This window comes from Triticum urartu, chromosome 1A (genome assembly GCF_056163025.1).
Source record: "Triticum urartu cultivar PI428250 chromosome 1A, HENAU_Tu73, whole genome shotgun sequence".
Taxonomy (NCBI): Eukaryota; Viridiplantae; Streptophyta; class Magnoliopsida; order Poales; family Poaceae; genus Triticum; species Triticum urartu.
The window spans coordinates 29,948,479-29,954,872 of NC_141873.1; positions in this window are offsets into that span (position 1 = coordinate 29,948,479).

The following is a 6,394-nucleotide window of genomic DNA, read 5'->3' on the forward strand; positions in this document are numbered from 1 at the left end:
CGCCAGCCACCTGTGTGCAAAGCACGTCGGTAGAACCAGTCTCGCGTAAGCGTACCCGTAATGTCGGTCTGGGCCGCTTCATCCAACAATATCGCCGAACCAAAGTATGACATGCTGGTAAGCAGTATGACTTATATCGCCCACAACTCACTTGTGTTCTACTCGTGCACAACATCAACGCATAAAACATAGGCTCGGATGCCACTGTTAGGGAATGTAGTAATTTCAAAAAATTTCCTACGCACACGCAAGATCATGGTGATGCATAGCAACAAGAGGGGAGAGTGTTGTCTATGTACCCTCATAGACCGTTCGCGGAAGCGTTATATCAACGCAGTTGATGTAGTCGTACGTCTTCACGTCCGACCGATACAAGTACCGAAAGCACGGCACCTCCGAGTTCTGCACACGTTCGGCTCGGTGATGTCCTCGCCTTCTCAATCCAGCAAGAGGGGCGAAGTAGTAGATGAGTTCCGGCAGCACGACGGTGTGGTGACAGTGTTGGTGAAGAACAATCTCCGCAGGGCTTCGCCTAAGCACTATGAAAACTATGACGGAGGATAAACTAGAGGGGACGGGGTTGCCGGCACACGGCTTGGTGTTTCTTGATGTGTCTTTGGTGCTAGCCCTACCCCTCTATTTATATGTTGAGCCCTGGGGTCGAAACTTGGAGTAAAAGCCTCCTCAAAGTCGGTTTCACCCGAAAGGCAAGAGTCCTTCTCGGACTCCAGGGCTAGACGCCAGGGTTCCCGGCGTCTACCCCCTAGACGCCAGGGTTCCTGGCGTCTAGCCTCTGGTCTCCGCAAAACTTCCTTTTGCACTTTCCAAAAGCCTCGTGGGCTTTCCCCTTTGGCCCAGATAAAGTGTTCTCGTGCCCAAACATTTCGGGAAACATCCGAAACCCCTTCCGGTGAATTCCAGAACCCTTCCGGAGATCAAACACTACTATCCCATATATCAAACTTTATCTTCGGACCATTCCGGAGTTCCTCGTCATGTCCGTGATCTCATCCCGGACTCTGAACAACATTCGGTCATCAACATACATAACTCATATAGTATTATATCGTCAATGAACGTTAAGCGTGCGGACCCTACGGGTTCGAGAACTATGTAGACATGACCGAGACACCTCTCTGGTCAATAACCAATAGCGGGACCTGGATGCCCATATTGGCTCCTACATATTCTACGAAGATCTTTATCGGTCAGACCGCATAACAACATACGTTGTTCCCTTTGTCATCAGTATGTTACTTGCCCGAGATTCGATCATCGGTATCTCAATACCTAGTTCAATCTCGTTACCGGCAAGTCTCTTTACTCGTTCCGTAAATCCCGGAACTAACTCATTAGTTGCAATGCTTGCAAGGCTTATAGTGATGTGCATTACTGAGTGGGCCCAGAGATACCTCTCCGACAATCGGAGTGACAAATCCTAATCTCGAAATACGCCAACCCAACAAGTACCTTCGGAGACACTTGTAGAGCTCCTTTATAATCACTCGGTTACATTGTGACGTTTGGTAGCACACAAAGTGTTCCTTCGGTAAACGGGAGTTGCATAATCTCATAGTCATAGGAACATGTATAAGTCATGAAGAAAGCAATAGCAACAAACTAAACGATCAAGTGCTATGCTAACGGAATGGGTCAAGTCAATCACATCATTCTCCTAATGATGTGATCCCGTTAATCAAATGACAACTCATGTCTATGGTTAGGAAACATAACCATCTTTGATCAACGAGCTAGTCAAGTAGAGGCATACTAGTGACACTCTGTTTGTCTATGTATTCACACATGTATTATGTTTCCGGTTAATACAATTCTAGCATGAATAATAAACATTTATCATGATATAAGGAAATAAATAATAACTTTATTATTGCCTCTAGGGCATATTTCCTTCACTTTCCATCCGCAGACAGATGGACAGACCGAGAGAGTCAATCAGATTTTGGAGGATATGCTGAGAGCTTGTGCGCTAGATTACGGATCTAGTTGGGACGAGAATTTGCCATATGCAGAGTTCTCCTACAACAGTTATCAATCCAGTTTGAAGATGGCCCCTTTCGAAGCCTTGTATGGAAGGAGGTGCAGGACCCCATTGTTGTGGGATGAAGTTGGAGAACGCTAGTTGTTTGGACCAGATCTGATTAAGGAGTCTGAACAGAAAGTGAAATTGATTCGCGATAGGCTCAAGGTAGCCCAATCCAGGCAGAAGAGCTACGCAGATTCAAAACGCAAGGAGATAGTTTACGAAGTCGGAGACTGAGTTTATCTTCGAGTATCTCCACTTCGAGGAGTTAAGCGCTTTGGAGTTAAGGGAAAGTTAGCGCCACGTTTTGTAGGGCCATACAAAGTTTTGGAGCGTATGGCAGAAGTAGCCTACAAGTTGGAATTGCCCGAAGGATTGTCAGGAGTTCACGACGTGTTCCATGTTTCCCAGTTGAAGAAGTGCCACGCAGAGATGGCTGATATACGGCTGAGAGATACAGTGCCGCTGGAAGCGATTCAGTTGGACAGTGATTTGACTTATGAGGAGAAACCAGTCAAGATTCTTGAGTATGCCAGTCGAGTCACCCGCAGCAAGGTTATCAAGTTTTGTAAAGTTCAGTGGAGCCACCACACGGAGGATGAAGCCACCTGGGAGCGAGAGGAAGATTTGCTGAAGGACCACCCTCACCTATTTTCTAGCCAACCTGAATCTTGAGGGCGAGATTCATCTTAAGGAGGGTAGGTTTGTAACATCCCAAATTTTCAATTTGGAATGTTATACACTAGATCATCATTGCATATCATATTTTATGCATTTTGGTTGATTCTAGAAAATTTTACGCAACTCAAGGACCCTCGGAGAGAGTTGGGGATTTCGTTATTTTCATATTTGAGTTTTCTCAAATTTTGAAAATAGGATCATTTGATTTTATTTATTTTATCTTCAATTATTTCTATTACAAAAATATGAGAGAGGGAATAAAATGACTTTCCCAAAATAAAGAAATATTGAGGATTTAATAAAAAATCAAATAAGATTTTATTTTGGTTTTATTTGCTATTTTATTTGAATTTAGGAAAAAGGCGCGTTTTTAAAAATTGCATTTAGGCCCCAAATAAATGTTCATCCTGTGCGGCTTGATTTTAGAAGCCGGGGAAAATTTATTTCGGAATTTTTGGACTCCGGTTAGTTTTCCTTTTTTTGAGCGTAACTATTTAAAAAAATGCGCACCGACCTAACGGGCCGTGTCCGACCCGGACACCTGGCCCGGCCGGCCTTATAAGCCGGGGGAGGAGCCCAGCCGACCCCAAACCCTAGCGCCCCGCCGCCGCCGCCTCTGCCGCCGCCGCATCGCGCCGCCGCCTCGCCCGCCGCACCGTCCCGCCGCCGCACCGCCCTCGCCGCTCGCCGGAGCGCCGCCGCCGCCGACCTCGCCGGCCGTCGGAGCCGCCGCTCGCCGGAGGTTGACCCCGCTCGCCTCCGGTTTTTCTCGAAAAACCGCTCGGTTTTTCATTCGGTTTTTTTAGTTTTGTTTTTTTATTAGATCGGTTTTTCCAATTTATTTTATTTAGCGAGCGTTCGCTCGTTCGTTCGTTTTAACGAACGCGTTCATCGGTTAGATCCAGATAACGAACGTTCGTTCGTTAATCTGTTCATCGTTTTCTTTTTCTCGGATTAAATCTGCGATTTTTCTGATCGCGATTTCTGATCCGATTTTTGTTCTAGTATAACTTTTCGCTCGTTTATCGGAATCAGGCGATTCAAGCGCCTGGAGTTTCGTCTCGAAACCCGTTTTCTTTTTAACCAACTCAAACAAGTTTTTGCCACCGTAAAAATTGCCCTAGATCCAGAATAGTAAACGAAGCCTGTTTCTTTTGACGTTTGTCTTCCGTTGCTTCGTTCGATTTGATTCTTTTTGCCAACCGGAGTTCTTAAGTTGAACTATCTGGTTAGATCTCTTATTCAAGTTTTACCTGTGCATTAGTTGAGTACTTATTGTATGCTTGTTTGTTTGCGATAGAGTACCCGGAGTGCGCCGTTTGCTACTTCGAATCGCTAGGTTTTGCGGATCATCAGCAAGGCAAGTAACACTTTGATCATACCTCCTACTATCCAGTTTTATTGCATTAGATCAATCCTCACACAATGCATGGTTAGAATCTAATTAAATTGTGGGTTCTAGGAAGTAGTTGAGGTAGTACCTATCACCTGTTTTATTACCAAACCTTTGGGAGTTACTTCTACGTTTGCTTATTATGCCATGCTATGCTAGTAGACGTGGATTGGGTGAGTGTATCCATGACAGATGTGAGACTGTTAAATTAATGGTTTATCTAAGGTGCCAACTTAAATACACATCTGGGTGGATTGAGGCACCTGGGTATTCCAGCGATTGCCTGTTTTTCTTTTGGACCGCCACCCAGGCTCAAAGGGATCATGAGATTATTCATGCTAGAAACTTCTGTGTGCAGCCACAAGCTACTATGGGCTCTAGCATAGTTGATTAAGTTGTGCGAACTCTTACAGTGGTAGACTAGCAGATGTAGGGGAAAGTGGGTGTAACGGTCTACCCGATCGTAAGGTGTTAGCGCTTCTGAAAGACTATGTCTCGGTCATCCGTTTCTCAAACACCACTTAGTGCGAGAATCCCAACGGAGGAGATCGAGTCTTGTGGGGAAAAGTGCAAAAACCTCTGCAGAGTGTATAAACTAATCATGGTTAGCCGTGTCCCCAGTTATGGACAACTTGAGTATCTAGTACCTGGATTATCATGTGAATATCAACATGTTACTCTAATTAATTTTGTTGGGTTTTGTCAAGGATGATGCTTAATTGGGATTGAGAATGTGTCAACCATTCTCAGTGTTTAACAACTACCATGATAGTTAAATAAAATTTATTTCTTTGCAGTAGGGAAAAATTGGCTTTATGCAAAACTGTAACGATAGAGCTTTCCAGCAGCCAAATATGCATATAGTATAGCCTATATCTTTCATTGATCTCTACGTGTTACATTGCCAGCATATTCCATGTGCCGACCCGTTTCGGGCTGCAACGTTCATGTTGCAGACTTTTCAGACGACGATTAAGGTGCCTTTAGGTCGTGGTTCTATACTTAGTGATGCCGTTGGAGTTGATGGACTCACTTACCTTTCAAGCCTTCCGATGTTATCGTTATTAGATGGCCTTAAGCCATATTTATTGTAATAAGTTCTCTTTTGAGACACTCGATGTAATAAGTGTGTGATTACTACTCTGTTATAAATTCTTTAAGTATTGTGTGGTGTTAGCATTACTGATCCAGGGATGACACCTGCGCACAGAGATTGGACCGTTTGTGGTCTGGTTGCTACATTTCCTATTGTAACATGCAGTCAAATTATTTGATGGTTAACAAATATTTCAGTTTTAAGGGATCGCAATGAACATAACGCATGTCAAAGTTTCTTCATTTCCCAATATTAAAACAACCCCGTAGGCCAGTGGGATAGGCATCATCTAATAAAAATTGTTAAATTGTGCACTTGGTGTAATTCTAAATTTGAAACATACCTACCGATTATTAGTTTAGATTTGCATTAAGCATGTAAAAAGAGCAAATATTTTTTCCGACGTTCGACTTAGAAGGGATGTCGGTTTGATGCGGGCGCCGCGGGATAGCCCACATAATCCGCATCTCTCGGTTCTCTAACCGTGGGTGTCCACGAACGTAAATTATGCGGGATTGGCCGTGGACACCGCGGGCAGCCCGCGTCCACTTGCAGCCTGACCTGTAGCATGTACTAATGCATGTGCACTTGTACGCGGTTGTTACACAGACTACTACTACCGACCATGCTCTTGCACGTAATGCGTAAAACAATCCTGCACTAGTACTAGTATACGTAATGCGTAGAACAATCCTGCACTAGTACTACAACTTACTAGCAGAATGCCTGTGCGTTGCTACGGGCTACAATGCATTTACATGAATCAAATAAATAATTAAGATCATATTAACATCAAAACTCATTTCTCAATCATATGTCTGGGCATGTTCGAACATTAAACAGGTGCCCAACGAGCTCCTCAAAATTCAACTGGCTGGACAATCCAGGCTCCCCATATTGTTGATAGTAAATGGGACAATCCCATTCATTTGTCTGCCAAATAATCATAATATGAAGAATCCATTGTGACCATTTTTTAGGATGGATGCAACCGTCATTTTCTAGTGTAACATGCAGTCAAATTATTTGATGGTTAACAAATATTTCAGTTTTAAGGGACCGCAATGAACATAACTCATGTCAAAGTTTCTTCATTTCCCAATATTAAAACAACCCCGTAGGCCAGTGGGTTAGGCATCATCTAATAAAAATTGTTAAATTGTGCACTTGGTGTAATTCTAAA